This window comes from Camelus ferus, chromosome X, assembly GCF_009834535.1.
Source record: "Camelus ferus isolate YT-003-E chromosome X, BCGSAC_Cfer_1.0, whole genome shotgun sequence".
Classification (NCBI taxonomy): Eukaryota; Metazoa; Chordata; class Mammalia; order Artiodactyla; family Camelidae; genus Camelus; species Camelus ferus.
This window is the reverse complement of record NC_045732.1, coordinates 90864408-90881244: the sequence shown is the minus strand read 5'-3', so window position 1 is coordinate 90881244 and position 16837 is coordinate 90864408. Positions and strand designations below refer to the sequence as shown.

Genomic DNA, 16837 nt, shown 5'->3' with positions numbered 1-16837 from the left:
TTTGCATACGTATATACACATATACATACACACACAAACTCCACAACATGCATATATGGACACAGAGGGTGAAGTTTGGGTGAAGTTTAATGGCATTCTTATTATAATAATCACTATGATTAAAATATATAATTTTTATACATGTGTACACATATAGATGGCTATATATAAATGTACAAATACGTGTTTGTTTCTTTTTAAACATAACTGGATGCATACTGAAGTTAGTTCTGAACAAAATCATTATCTTATACAGTTTCTATATTCTCATATACATATACGTATCTGGAGAACTTGGAAATTCTTTATTCTCCTGTAGGAAGACCCTTATTATTCAAGAGATTTACAAAAGAAATACCTGATGTAGGCAAACTGTTCAAATTTTGAGAAGTCATAAAGCCAAAAATAATAGTAGTTCAATCCGAACAAGAATAAAGACTTTTAAAATGGCATTCTCACCTCTTCCTTACATAACACACTAATAACTTCTGAAAAATCAAATTCCTTCAGACCTCTGGTGTTCAGATATGTTTTCTGCATTTATTGTAGCTAGACTACTTCCCAAACTTCATTAAATATTCTTTGAAATACTGGTTATTTTTTTAAAAATAGCCTCTTAAGTTTGGAATTTCTCAAAATTAGACATGCTTATTAATAGTAAGTCCAGGTATGACAGCCAGTTTATGAAGAAGTCCAAGGAAGTCACAGCAATGCCACTTTCAACAAACAAGGACTTGTAATATGGTTGTATCTTCAGTCCTCCTGTTGTGTATGCTCAGATTCCTTAGTTCTCATGAGGTCAACACAGCACACTTGTTATCAATAATTTTTTTTGCACATGTTTGTCCTGGATTTGCTATTGAATTACAGCATTAATATAAATATTGTGAAGAATTTTGCAGGAGGCACACATCTCTGAATGACAACCTATCCCCAATCAACCTATCCCAAGGGAACTACTACAGACAGCTTAATCGGTCCATGTGATCAAATGCTGTAAACAAAATATACAACCATTCATTCATGAGAGCTAATATTATTTAACTAAATAAATATAGCCTACTGCTCATCAATAAACTCCCCTATTTGCTCTCACAGAGCTTAAAATACACAAACACTCAACCACAGATGAACACATCATTATTTATTTTCCTCACTTATATCCTGGTTATACTGTAGGTGAAGTTTTGCATCCCTGCCTCTTTACTCAGCAATGGATAATGGATACTCATAAATTTCCTTTGCTGTTGATCAACTCTACTGATAATATGCATTCGGCAAAGAAATGATAAATTAATAAATTATAAAACAGGAAAGAGGATACTCTCGATGACATAAACACAATTGATATTTCAATCTATTGCATTCTGCCCTTTCTTCTATATGCATTGAGTTTGTCTGCATGTATGTGTGTTTCTGTGCTTCTGGACAGGGGTTTTTGGCTATAACTTTTAACTGACATCACCTAAATATGGGATTTTCTTGTGGTTTGAAATTTATCCTTTTTCCACACTTTTCTCAAATCTTTTGTAGCAAGGCCATTTCAAATGTCATTAAATATACCTAAGAACACTGGATTTTATGTTAAGTAATAATTTGCCAAAAGCTTTTGTTTCTGTGACCATTAAAAGTAGGACATTTAATCATTCCAGCATGTACATAGAACTATGTCTATTTTTACAGAAAAAGTAGCATCTTATAATAACTGATCCTTTATTACTTGCAGTTTCATTAAATTTATATTTGGACCATTTTTGTTTTCTTTTCTGTGAATGTCAAAAGTAGCCCTTGTTTGTTTTCAAAAGTTTAATCCTTAAGACATGCATAATTAAACTGTGTAGTTTCTACCTTGTACTATTTTCCCCCCAGGTTTATTGAGATGTACTTGACGTATCATTTACGTTGTGTTCTTGAGAGGTAGATCCCATTATTAGTTTGCTTAGAAACTTTCCAGATACTTTGCTTTGTGCATATTCACTCTTTAGAATCCAAATGTGTTTATGGTTGTAGGTAATCATAAGAGAGAGAAAACAGTATTTCATTTTCTGTTTCTTTTTCGGAGTAAACTGAGAGAGTCTGATCTCGAAGGTCAAATAATTTGGTTTCCTCTAAGTCAATAGTGTGAGATAGAGAGATTGGAAGTTAGTCTTTATGAAGTCTAAGAAAGACTCCCTTATATGTTTGTAGAAGTATGTGTGTGTATGCAATTTAAAGTTTTAGATGTACATAGAAGCATGAAAATGTGACCCATAACCAAGAGAAAAATTAGTCAATAGAACCTGGCCCAGATGTAACTGGATAAATTGAATGAACAAACAAGGATTATAAAAGAGTTCTTATAAATACATTCAAAGTTATGGAAAATCTGAGCATACAAAGAGAGCAAAACAAAAAATTAAATTAAAAAACAGAAACTAAACATCAGAACCAAATGGAAATTCTAAAACTGAAAAATTATATGAAATGAAATGAAAAACTCACCAGATGCTGAATAGCATATTCAAGACTGCAGCACAACTGACTGGACCTCAATGAAAAAAAATTAATTAAAATTATGGCTAATTCAAAAAACTGCAGGAAAAATATCAGTGAATATGAAACATAACAATAATCACCCAAAATTAAGCACAAAGATAAATAATATTAAAAGATGGAAAGAGGCACAGTGACCTTTGGAACAACATCAAAATAATATTTATGTACTTTGAGTTCATGAAGAAAAGAGAGAAATTGCAAGAGTGAAGGGCAGAACATATTTGCAGAAATAAAAGTAAGCCATTTGTCAGATTAAATAAAAATTATAAATGTTCTGAGTGAGGAAGATCAAATAACCCAAATAACCCAAAGAAAACCAAAATAAGGAAAATAAAATCAAATTTCTAAGTATCACTGATAAAAAGAAAATCTTAACAGTAGGCTGAGGAAAGACTGGTTACATAGAGGAGAACAGCTATAAGAATGATGGATGACTTCTCATTAAATTTGATGCAAAGTATTCAAAGGATTACCACCCATAAATTACTGTTAGAAAAATCTGTCAATCTAAAATTTTCTATCCAGAAAATGCAGCCTTCAAAAATTAAGGCAAAATAAAGATATTTTCAGGCAAACAGAAGCTGATAGAATTGGTTATACCAGCAGATCTGCTCAAATATAAATGTTAAAGAAAGTTCTTCAAGCTGAATTTTAATGATGACATATGGAAACTCCGGGCTGTAAGAGAGGAAGATTGATGGAAATAGTAAATATATGGGCAAATATAAAACAGGCCTTATATTTTCTTAATTTCTTTAAAGGAAATTGACTACATAAAATAAAAATAATAACAATGTATTGTGGTATTTAAAACATGTAGCAGTAAAATATTTGTCAATAAAACCAGAAGATTTGAGTAGGGAATTACCCTCTTGTAACTTGATTGCATTATTTTATATCTAAACTAGTATAATAGTATTTGAGGGTACTTTTATATTTTAAATTCCAGCATTGACCACAAATAGTGGTATATCTAATAAGAGAGGAAATAAAATGGTATTTTTAAAAGCACACAAGTAATTCCAAAGATGACACAAAAGGAGCAAAAAGGAAGAAAGATCATATTAGACTAAATGAGAAGAGCAAAATGGTAGATATAAACCCAACCATATGAATATTAAATATAAATGGACTAAACTCCAATTAAAAGGCAGAATTTGCCAGTATGGATAAGTAAGGAATACTCACCTATATGATGTTTAATGTATATTACAACCGCAGTACATAGACTAAAATTAAACAGATGGAAAAGTTACATTACATAAACACAAATCATAAGAAAACTAAAGTAGCTATGGGCATACCTCATTTTATTGTGCTTCACTTTACTGGACTTTACAGATAAAGCGTTTTTGGTTTTTTTTTAACAAATTGTAAGGTATTTTTTTTAACAGTGCCTGATTTATTAGCATCAAAAACAAAAACAAAACCCCCTAAACCAGTTTTTATATACAAAACAAGCTGATTTTTGTTTTCAAGTGTTAAAAGCACTCCTTAAAAATTAAATAAAATTTAAAGAATGGATTAATGGATTGTTCTTCCTGGAAGCACTTAAGTGAATGAATATTCAACAATGGAGATATTAAATGCACACCATGCAGGCCCTGGACGGTCACAGAGGCTGCAGGGACAACCCTGCATTGTCAAATGGTACACTTTTTAAGCAATAAAGTATTTTAAAATTAAGGTATGCACATTTTTTAGACATAATGCTATTGCACAATTAGACTACAGTATAGTGTAAACAAAACTTCTGTGAGCACTGGAAAACCAAAAATTTGTGTGACTTGTTTATTCTGATACTTGTTTTATTGCAGTGGTCTGGAATGAAACCCATATCTCCAAGGTCTGCCTGTATGTAATTGTTAGTAAACTAGATTTTTAAGACAAAACGTATTATCAGAGGGGAAGAGGGATATTTCATAATAATAAAAGTTTAATTTGTCAAAGAAATAGAACACTGTATAACATGTGACTAAAACAATTTCAAAAATTAACCAAATACTGACAGAACTAAAGGAAGAAATATAGAGAACAACAATTATACTTGGCAATTTCATAAGTCTCAGTAATTATAAGAGCAAGTGGACAGAAAATCAGTAAGGATAGAAGAGACTTGAACAATAATAAGAACATAATCAATATAATTGACTTATGGAAACACTCCACACAACAATGGAAAAATATATGTTCTCTTTAAATAGACATGGAATAATCACCAATGAAGACTATATGCTTGGGAATAAAAACCAGTGTCAATAAATTTTGAAAGGATTGAAATTATTCAGAATATGTTTTCTGACCATAACAAAAAGAAGAGAAATAAAAATACCAAAGATATTTGGAAAATCTCCAAATATTTTGAAATTAGACAACACACTTGTAAGTAACTCATGGATTTTTAAAAAAGAAATATAATAAGAATTTTTAAATATTTTGAGCTGGAAGTAATAAAAAATATGCCAAAATCTGTGAGATATAGGTTAAACAATACATAGATACAAGTATAAAGCTCTAAAATGACTGTATTAGGAAAAAAAGTATGTTTAAAAACCATTCATTGAAGCATCCACCTTAGAGAGCTCAAAAAGCAAGAGCAAATTAAGCCCAATGTAAGCAGAAGAAAAGAAATAATAAATATATAAGAGCAAAAATGAGTAAATTAGAAAAAGAGCAAACAATTGGAAAAAAAAGTAATGAAATAACTATGTGTCCTTAAGTTTTCATACTCTACCTAGAGTTAAAGGGTTACCACTTCATGCAAAATATGGAATCCCTACAGCAATAATGGTCCACTTACCATTCCCTGGTGTCCTTTATGCTATAGTTGTCATATGCAGTTCATCTATATAAATTATAAACTCCACAAAATAATGTTATAATATTTGCTTTAATAATTTATATGTATTTTAAAGGAACTAAGTGGAAATAGTCGTTCCTCGGTATCGACAGGGTATTGGTTCCAGGACCATCCCCTACAGATACCAATATCTGAGGCTGCTTAAGTCCTTTATATAAAATAGTGTAGTATTTGCATATAACCTACACACATCCTCCCGTACACCTTAAATCATCTCTAGATTACTTATAACACATAATATAACTTAAATGCTATGTAAGTAATTGCAATACAATGTAAATGCTATGTAAATAGTTAACGGCACACAGCAAATGCAAGCTATGCTTTTTGGAACTTTCTGGAATTTTTTATTTTTCAAATATTTTCAATTCACGGTTGGTTGAGTCTGCAGATGCAGAACCCATGGATACAGAGTACTTAGTGTATAGTCTTTTGTATTTACCTAGATATTCAACATTTCTGATGTTCTTTGTTGGCTCCTGGAGATGTCTATTACTCTCTGGTGTCACTTCTCCTCAGCTTGAAGAATGTCCTACAGCATTTATTTTAGTGTATGTCTGCTGGTAACAAAGAATTTTAGTTTTATTTTGTCTGAAAACATTTCACTTTCATCTGTGAAGGATATTTTCAGTGGATACAGAATTCTGGGTTGCTTTTTTTTCCTGTCAGCACTTTCAAGAGGATGTCCCATGTATACCTAAAACTAATATAATATTGTAAACCAACTATACTTCAATTTTTAAAAAATGAAATCACAAGAAAGAGGATGTTCCATTGTCTTCTGCTTTCCATGTTTACTGATGAGAAATCCTAGCTATCTGAATAAGACATGTGACATATGATAGTAGTAGCATTTCAAGTCTATGGGGAAACCACTGCCTTTTCAATAAGTGGTCTTGGAACTATTGGGTATCCATGTGTACAAGTGAAACTTTACTCCTCCCTCACACTACATACAAAACTCGATTCCATTGTCCCTTTTCAGGTAGTCAGAGACGGCAAATTCATCACAAGTCTGTACCGGTACTATGGAAAGCCCAAGGAATGGTGGAGGGCTTTGAGGGATTTGGGAGGTGAGACAGACTCTCTAAACAAGGGTTGGAAAACTATGGTTTGCAGAATAAATCTGGCCATTGATCTGTATTTGTAAGGCCTGAAAGCTATGAAAAGTTTTTACATTCTCAAAGAGTTGTTAGAAAAAAATTAAGAATATATGACAGAGACCATAAATGGCCTGCAAAGCTTAAATTGGTCACTATCTGGCCCTTTGCAGAAAGTTTGCTGTCCTCTTCATCTAGGACTAAAGATATCTTCACCCACATTATTTCCTAGTTAAAGAAAGCATTTTCTTAGAAACCACAGTGTGGTCATACGTGCACTTCCTCTTCACAGGGATGGCATCACTAAAGTGATCCGATAATGGTCTAGACTAGTATTTGTGTTAGGTCAGGCCCCAGAAGTATATTAGAATGAATGACTACCACATACAAGTACCAACCTTATCTATGATATGCTCTTACACGAAACCAACAGAAATCATTCCTGAGTGAAAGGCAGAGCCCTAGTGAATGGGGAGGTAGGAGGTCACCATTTCTCAGAAGCCCCTCAGACCACTGTCACACAGAATCAAGATGGCACCTCGTGGAGCTCTATTTTCTATCTTCTGGTCTAAAGGCAGCATGCTGAGAAGAGGGGTAATCAAGGCAGAATCTGAGAGACCACTGGGACCTTGGATTAGGGACTGTCTAGGAGTCAAAAAGAAGCTGGGAACCACAGAAACAGGAGAATGATTTTTAGAACTGTTAGGTTCTTTTAAATCTGTTCCTGCAAGTGTTGGCCCTGCTATGCCCTGAATGCTTCCCAGCATTGTCAATAGTTGTATCCTTAAAATGACAATTATCTGGGTGCTGGTCATCTGGGCTCCCAGGGAAGGGAGGAGGAGAATGGCTATTGTACCTCCCTCTGCAGCCAAGTTTTGGAAGACAAGGATGAAGAACCACAAAGGACAGTTCTAAATGGCAGTTACAGGGCAGATAAGAGTGAAGAGAGAGGAAGAAAGAGGTGAATTTCCCTGCATACACACATACACACACACATTCATTAACACCTCTAGCCTCATCCTCCCAGAGTAATGTGTTTTCTTTTTTTCTGATGCACAGTTATGGAGCTAAATGATGTCCACAGGTATACAAGAACCATCTCTGTTATATTACTTGGTGATTTTGGAAAATGGAGAATTTACATAAGACATAGAATAGCATGGTCATCAAGTATGACATAAAGATTAGGAAGACTGAGTGGCAGATGCGATGTAAGGGTTAGTGATGGATGAGGATCGTGTGTATGATGAGCATTACAAAGGTTCATTTTGGGGGGAGATACTTGATAATATAAAATAGTGGTTTAACTTAAATGGAAGAATTACATGGCAGCTGTCAATAGTGTGAATGAGGATCAAAGAATTCTGTTTACAACATGACTCAGAGCACAAAGAGTGATTTTAAATAGGATGATGGTTAGGGATGGATTCAAAATTAAGGATATTTCTTTCTCATATTCCTTGCTAAGCACACAATCACTGGTATTACAGTGGATAAAAGAGCAGGTGTAACTCAAATAGTTGGTGAGATTTAAAGATGGTTTCGGGGTCAGTGATGGGATGAAATCAGAGATGTTTGTTTTGAACATTACAAGAACACTGAGACTGATCTATAACTGAAAAGGGGCTTGATAGGAGTAAGGTACCAAGTGAGTGTCAGTGATGTGTTGAGGGTCATGTGTGTCCATTTTTCACATTAAATGGTCAAAACAGCATTTTTACTATTATGATTATTATATGAATGTTAGGACGGGAGTTAGGGAATGGGATGAATCAGAAATTTTGTGAGCATGGGGGACACCTGTTTTCTGTATAATCAGTCATGGAAAGTACTGATTTTACACATGTTAAGTTACTGGATTTGAGTTAGGGTTAGAGGTCAGGTGAGCAGTGAATGAAAGGTGAAAGAAAGTGCTAGGTTAAGGGATGGATTCAGGATGAATAGTTTACATATTACTTCACCAGAAAAACAGCATATGGTACAGATAGGGGTGGATCAAAGACCTGATGACAGTGACAGAGAAATGCCCCAGAATTGCTTTTACACATGGCCCAAGAGGTTTTATGTTCACAGAACCTCCGTGCCCTTCCACTGGACACCCAAGTTCAGATCCGCTGCTCTCTCTGTCCCCCCAGGTTGCAGTCAGTTTCACACCTACGTGATCCACAGTGGGTGTCCTATGCCCCAGTGGCCACTAGATGTCGACAGAGACCTGGCTGGATACCTCCTGTCTCAGGGGCTGAGGGCAGCCTTTTCCCAGCTCAAGTTTGTCTTCATCAGGGGGTTGAAATTAGGGCTCAGGACAAATTGGCACCCCCATATCTTCCTCTCACCTCTCACACAGGTCTTTGAGTGAACGAAGGCTGAAAACGACTTCCTGCTCACACTGGAACACTCCTCCCTTTAGAATCCTCACCCCCCCTGATCACACAGTGCGCACGACTATTTCCACCAATAAAATCAGACAGGACCAGTGCTTTGCACGCGGTAGAGGACGGGGGTCCAGGTTCTGTCTTGGCCTCAGCATAGCCCAGCCAACAACTAGGAGTACTGTAGGCTAAGGTCATGGCCCACATCTGACTAGCTGTGTGACTTTGAGCTGGTCACTTAACCTCTCTGTGTCCTCATGTATACCATGAGGATTGTAATAGTACCTCCCTCGTGGAGTGATTATGGGATTATTGTCACACTTGTGACAATACCTGGCATATATGTTAGCTATTCAATTTGTCATCTTAGACTCTCATAGTTAGGCCGCAGAAATTCTCTCTCTCTCTCTCTCTGTTTTTTTTTCTTTTTGGTGTTTCCCATTAGAGGTCCTTGTTGCTGTCTTTCACATTGACCCTGGTTTCATCAAACAGTGTCTGGCGGTTGCTAACTGCTTTCTGGTCCTAGTTGTCTACGAAGCCCTGGTGTTGGTGATGCTGCTGCTACGCTCTGTGTGGAGACAGGCCTGACAGTATATTGCTAGAGTCCCAGTGCTCTCTGGGAACACCTGGGAGAAAGGAGAATCTCCCTCCAGCACAGATAGAAAGCCTTGCCCTCTGGCGTAAATATTTACCCTGGGAGCACAGCTTTAGGGCCCAGGGATAAAATGCTGCCCCTGGGACACTAGCCAGGCTTCCACGCAGCCGGTGCTGAGCCCACTCAAGTGTATAATTCTGCTTGATAGTGACTAGTCAGAGGTCCCAGGGTTCCCCAAAGGCTGACCTGCCACACAAGCGCAGAGTTCTGTTTGACCAAGAACTTGCACAGCTCGCAGTTTCCCTCATTTAACTACTTTTCTACCCCCAAATTTAGGAATGTCTTAAATGCTCTGTATGTTAACGATGTCGAGTTGTTCACTGTCCTGGCTGAACCCCAGCTAAGAAAACTTGAAATGAAGGCAGTCCAGGCAGGCAGAGCCTCAGTGCAGAATTAGGCACCTTCCTTCAAAAGCCAGCCTGCAGGTCCTTTGGAGAGCTAACTGGCTATATCACCTAATCAACCAGATGTGTCCAGCCCATGACCCCTTTGCTAATAAACTAGGTATAAATTCAAGAAACAGAACCAAGTGTTCCTAATGAATGTATCTCAAGAATAATTTTAGCAAATAGAAGAACAAGGTCGTGCACCAAAACAATATTTTCAAAGACAAGAACGACCAGATAGTGTATGATCACGTTGGGCAGTTTCACTAGCATCTCTTTGCCAAGGTCGGAGGCCACCCTCCAAAAATCCATGGCACACTTCCAGGTTTTTGTTAAGATAAGCTAGGTTATTTATACCAACCTTCCCTCTGAAAACAACTTTTAAAAAGCTGCATAAAATATAAACAATACTTTCTTATTTGAAAAGCTGTAAAGTGAGGACAAAATAAAGGGAAAATGGAAACCTAGAGAGACAAATGAGGACCACAGGCCACATCTATCTACCATGTGAGTATTTCCCAAATCACAAAACTGTTCTGATAACCTCTTAGGAGAAGAGGAGCACAAACCAATGGTCAAGATGTATACAAAGTAGGGAGTCTAACATGACAGCCTTCCTTTAATGAGCTGGCACCCAAAAAGACTCCACTCCCAGGGTGTAGAATGTGGCCCAGCCCTCAAACAGAATTTCTTCCCAGGTTCTACTTGCCTGATATATAGGGAATCCCAAGCCTCAAACTTTAAGATTGTCCTCAACTGAGAGGTCCCACAATAATTCCCAAATGCTCCATTTGGAAGAGGCAAATGGAAATCCTTTCTGGGGAAATATGACTCCATCCCAGCATAAAGTTATTGCTACAGATAATTGATAAAGTATGATGACCAAAATAACCAGGCACATAAACAGACAAGGCCCCGTGGGCAAGAACAAGCAGAAAAACAGACAAAAATAAGCCACACAAAATCTCAATGAATGTAATTATTAGACACAGACCATAAAACAACTATGCTTACAATGCTTAAAGATCTAAAAAAGGAAATTCCACTGCTGGTCAGTATAGAATAATGGAGACCAATTTACTCTCATGCATGAACAACCAGAAACTACTAATAAATGAAACAATGGTTATCAAGGCACTGGTCATCGTGTTACAAAGGATAGTGACCCTTAAAGATGGACAACGGACAACGTACCGCAATTGTCCCAGCTTACTGCCTTGAGTTTCCAGGTCTCATCAGCAGAGCCTGGCAGACTCCCTGAGTTAAGATGGGAAGAAGTGTTGGGAAAAATGAAGTGGCTACATTTTGCTAGACAGAGTACCAGGAAGGAGATTTCACAGAGAGAAAACTACCCAAAACTGGGGAAAGAGCTATCCAAAAGGGCTGGAGGGAACAGTACCCAGCACTCACGCAGGGCTAAGAATGGAACCTATTTCTACCTGCTAGACTTAAAAATAACAGAATTCAAGAGCATTGGCTAGAGTACTCAGAAAGTTCTTACCTCAGTAGTGGGAGACAATATTTCCTGCACGAAACATGGTTCTGGTGCTACCTAACAAATCCAAAGAATCAAAGTGTTTCCAAGTAATTAAACTGCATCCTAGTAAAAGGTAAAAAAATATTTCTAGAAATACAAAAATACCCAGTATCCAATAAGGTAAAAGTAACAGTGTCTGGCATGCAAACCAACATTACAGGCATGCAAAGAATTAGGGAAATACAACCCATAATGAGGGAGAAACCAATTGAAATTGACCTGAATCAGACAAAGATGTTAATATTGGCAGAAAAAGAAATTAAAACATATTATAACTGTATGTCTATGTTCAAAAGGATAAAAAGAGACATGTAAGATATAAGAAGAGCCGAAATCAAAATTTTATAGCTTAAACTACAGTATTTAAAATGAAGACTATGCTGGATAAGATTAACATCACCTTAGGAATGGCAAAAGATTAGTGAACTTGAAGACGTAGCACTTGAAACTATCTATGTATCTATCTGTTAACCTGTCTTCTATCAAACCATGAGTTCATACTAATACCTTCAATTCCAACTTAATAAAACATGGCTCTATTTAGTATTCTCCTGTTCATATTTGTAACTACCTTCTCTGACAGTGAGAAACCTGGCCTCCATTGCCACAATGTATTTACTTTTTTGCTTAACACTAGGGTCCACAGAAAGTAGTTTCAAAACTGGTAATGTGTAACTGTAAAAAACAAACTTATTACCTGGGATATCTACACAAAATTTACTTTTGAAGTAGCTATAGATATATAGATAGATAGGTAGAATGACAGAATGACAAACATATATAGAAAGAGATATAGGTGTATGTCTATATGTATGTATGTGTATATATATATTTACATACACACGTAATAATGTACATATATGTGTATACATGCACATATTTCCTAGTTCTGTCCATGAGAGAGCCTAGAAATGTGACACCATGCTAGCAATGAGTATACTTAGTATTCAAATCTTATTTATTCAAATCTTATTTCAGAAATACCATTCTCTACCACAAGGAATCAAGGTTCTTTGAAGAACTGGCTAATCCCAGGGCTGAGACGGGGAAAGCACATGATGACCCTTGAATATCATGTTGTTGAGAAGAGAAGAAAGTGGTCAAAGGATGGTGTGATGTGTCAAAAGGACAGGGAAGCTGGCTTAAAGTGTGTACCAATGGCCAAATGAGGACCAATCTAAACATCAATATAAATAATGGCAATAACAGATTATAATTCATTGAGGAAAAAAAGAATCCATTATACTGAAATAAATAAATACATGTGGAAGAAGGAAGAACTCTTCCTTACAATGGAATATGAATATGAATAAGTGTAGAAGAAATGATAAGGTTAGAAAATCGCCACTTGGCAGCCATCATAATAAAACTGATTCAGGCAAGAATCAACAATGGATGCTAAAACGAGGGTTAAACATTTGGTGTATAACTGATTAATACCTAGTCTCAAAGCCTCTCTCAGGATATCCTTATTATTTATAAAGGGGACTATTATAACTTCACAGTGGGAGATACCACCTTAATGAAATGATTAAAATTATAGCAGTTAACAGCATAAGTCATGGGATAAATGGACTTTTTTTTTTTTTTGCCTCTGGATATAATACACTGAGAAGAACACAACAGCTCTGTGATACTTCTGCCAAAAAGGCATAACCAGAATCTAATCATGAGGAAAAATCAGACAAACCCAAATAGAGGGACATTCTACAAAATAACTGCTGTGTATTCGTCAAAAATGTCAAGGTTATGAAAGACAAAGAAAAACTGATGAATGGCTCCAGATTAAAGGAAACTAAATAGAGAAACCTGACAATTGAATGCAACTCATGATTCAAATTTTCTCTCCCTATAAAGGACATTATCGAGATAATTGGTAAAAATTTGAATAAGGTCTGTAGATCAGCTTTGTTAAGGTTAATTTCTTGGTTTTTGTAATTGTGCTATGGTTTTTAAAGAGAATGCCCTTGCTTTTAAGAAATAGAAACTCAAGTATTGTGCCTGTAACTTATTTTTAGTGGTTCAGAAAAAAATCACACACACACATACATACATAAATACAGAGAGAATGATAAAGCAAATATAATAAAATAAACTTTAAAAATTTTTATTGAAATATACTCAATTTACAATGTGTTAGTAACCTTTTGGTAATCCTAGTGATAAATATAAGGAAATTCTTTGTACTATGCTTTCAAATTTTCTGTAGTTCTGGAATTATGTTTAAAAGGTTTTAAAAAAATCTATCATGTTTAAGAAAGTGAGAATGTTATGTTAAAACTATTAGGTAGAACTTTTATAAGAAATAAGATATTTACAAAGTATTTCCCTATGAAATATGAAATATCTGCAAAGGGAAAAACAGTAGTAAACTCTGACATACATCACCATTACCAAGTGTTCAACGTTAACACCATTGATATTGGAACAAAACAATGCCATGTGCCTCCGATATTGATATTATGAAATTAGAAGGAAGTAAAATAACTTTTGTGGTATTTCTGACCCCTCCACCCAAAACGGATAGGATAATCTGAATCTAATTATGAGGCAACATCCCATGAACCCAAATTGAAAGAACTTTCTGAAAAACAATTGACCTATATTCTTCAAAAAAAATTGAGTCATAATAGACAAAGACTGGAACTATTTCAGATTAAAAAACGATTAAGAGACACGACAACTAAATGCAACGCATGATCCTGGACAATAAATGGAAAAGTCTGGGTGAAGTGTATGTGATAATTTTTGTACTATGCAAAATTTCTGTGTGAAATAATTTTAAAATAAAAGTTTAAAAATGAAGCAGAAGGCATTGATTACTTTGCTCTGAAGTTGTTTAAATTGTATTGGAATAAGATTATTATTAAAGGTTTTGTAGAATTCTCCAGTGAAGTCTTCATAATTTGGTGCCATTTATTGGAGAAAGAGAGATCTCTATCTAAATTTATTTCATTTTCTTTTGCAACTGGCCTACTAGACCTTTTATCTCTACTGGAGTCCATTCAGCAAGTAGTAGTATAATAAAAATTATCCAACTTTCCAAATTTACTTACATAGAGTTGTGTAAAATAGTTTCTCTTTTCTGGCTTAAAACAATAAATATTTATTTCTCACTGTCTTGTGGGCTGATTGGTTGATCCTTCTGGTTCAGGATGCCTCAGATGATTGTGAGGTCAGTTGGCAATGGGGCTGAATGATCTTGTAAGACATCAGTCACATACCTGTTGACTGGCAGGCTGTGGACTGAAGCATCTCGGTTCTCCACGGGACCTCTTCAGTAAATTATCTCAGGCTCATTCACAGGAAGATGGACTCAGGGTTCCGAACTCAGCATGGAAGAGAAAGCACCAATTCATAATCACTTTGAATGCATCACATTTGCTAAAACACCACTAACCACAGCCAGTCACCCAGTGAAGCCTCAATTAAGGAGTGGAGTAACAGGCTCTACCTCTTGATGGGCACAGTGGCAAAGTCACTTTGCTAAGAGACATGCATTTAAGAAACAGGAATCAATTGCAGTCATTTCGCAACCTGTCACACCTTGCCTGGTTAAGTATGGAGAGCCTTCTCTAAAGTAGATATATTCCGGTGGGCATTTACACAGGACATAAACATCTTACACTCTGTGCTCACACGGAGAGGTACGTCTATATATGTCTTCCCACTTCCTAGGCACCAGTCTTCCAATGTTGCCCTTTCCAAGTCGCTAACCAGTTGGTCAAGCTACTAACTACTGCCCATGAATAGATACCTATTCTAGGCCATTTCTCCTTCCAGTATACAGTTGGAGTTCTGACCAGGAGTACTATTTCACTACTACTTTTCTGGGCTAACCCAGAGTAAGGCTACAATACACCATCCATCAGCTTCTGGTGGTTCCAACAATCCATGCAGATCTATATGTAAACCAGTTCTATTCTTTTCTTTCCTTGTTAACTGGCCACAGGAAACTCTATGGGGGTTGAAGGAAAAGCAGTGAAGCATGAACAATGGAGGCCGGAGCCATCTGCTCATGCAGTTTCCTCCTGCCTTCCATACTTATGCAGCTCTGCCCTTCGATTCTATTTTCACTGGACAGTGGAATACTGCTTAATATATCCAATGTTATGATTTGATGGATTAACAACACACATTCCATGATGGGAAATTCAGGTTAAATAGTTATTTGGTATTCCATAATACAGTGTTCTGTGTCTACTAGGGCATAGTAGCAAGCCAGGAGTTGCTTTTCTAATAGAGAGTTGCTGACAAAGTAGGGCATGCCTTACTCAAAAACTCTAGGCATCTGGGCAGTAATTCTCCCATTGGGGTTTGCCAGAGGCTACACAGAGCATTTCTGTCTGCCACAGACACTTCAACAATTCTAATACTCTAAGGTCTGCTGAATAACAATCAATCAGTAGGGCAGTTTTTTATCACAGCTTGGCTCTCCTGCAGTACCTTTTCTGTCTTCTGGCCCCACTCACAAATGGTAATATTATGGATCTCCTGGTAAATGGATTCGAGCAGCACACCTGAATGTGGTGCCTGTTCTCTACAAAATCCAAAGAAGACCATAAGGTATTGTGCTGTTTTCCTGGTGGTGGAAAAAGAGTGCAAAGGTGTGGCAACTCATTTCAGGCCACTGGACTCCTAATGACATCACTAATGAGGCAGGCCCCTGACTTTGATGGGGTTTCTCTCTCATGCACTGGCAGGTACGTGTCTTCCTAAGGTACGCAGAGCATCTTCTACTTGCTGTTCATCAGCTCAAGTTAGCATGATGTCATCACTGTCAGAGTCCTGTGCAATGACCTGTATGATATCAAAATGATGATGACCTCTCTAAACTATCCTGTGATAGAGAGCAGGAGGGTTGACATAGTAAGAAAGTGAAGAAAGTGAAGCAATCTCTCCTGTTCCCTCAAAGGTAGATTTCTTAGTATCTGTTGTTGGGGATGGGGGGATGTGGGCAAATGCATTTGATAGGTCAGTTTCTGCACTCTGATGAAGGAGGCCTTGGTTGTCCAGGCGCAGATAAAGTGAGGTGAAGATGGCTCATATTAGAAAAGACGTTCTTGCTGGGATCCCAGGGTTGGGTAGGAATTCCACTAGTTGAGAATCACATGCATTTTGCAGACAATGCATCAATCCTGTACACAGAGTTGGATATACATGTTAACTGGAACAGTAGTAAGTTTGATTGGAGGGATCATAAAGTTACTCTATGCACACGGGCTGAGTCCAGATCTTGGAAGGCTTGAAGCAGGCCTGAAGAATCAGATCCTCTTTAATCAGGGCTCCCATGCATGAATTTCCTTTGTTCACTCAGTACACTTTGTACATGACTTTACAATACAGCACTCCCCCTGTGGCTAAACGTCTTAGAAAGCAGGGAAGAGGGGCATCC

At 36.7% G+C, this 16837-nt stretch overlaps 1 long non-coding RNA gene across 1 annotated transcript in view; it reads right to left on the bottom strand.

The window, feature by feature from the left end:
- Positions 1-14822, bottom strand: part of LOC106730883 — a 31457-nt gene extending 16635 nt beyond the window's left edge. Inside the window, exons 1-3 of the long non-coding RNA XR_004317967.1 lie at positions 14667-14822; positions 3724-3764; positions 2482-2527 (exon numbers count right to left, since the gene is read on the bottom strand). This is a non-coding gene — a long non-coding RNA (uncharacterized LOC106730883). The remainder of the gene's footprint in view (positions 1-2481; positions 2528-3723; positions 3765-14666) is intronic.
- Between the last annotated feature and the right edge of the window lie 2015 nt (positions 14823-16837).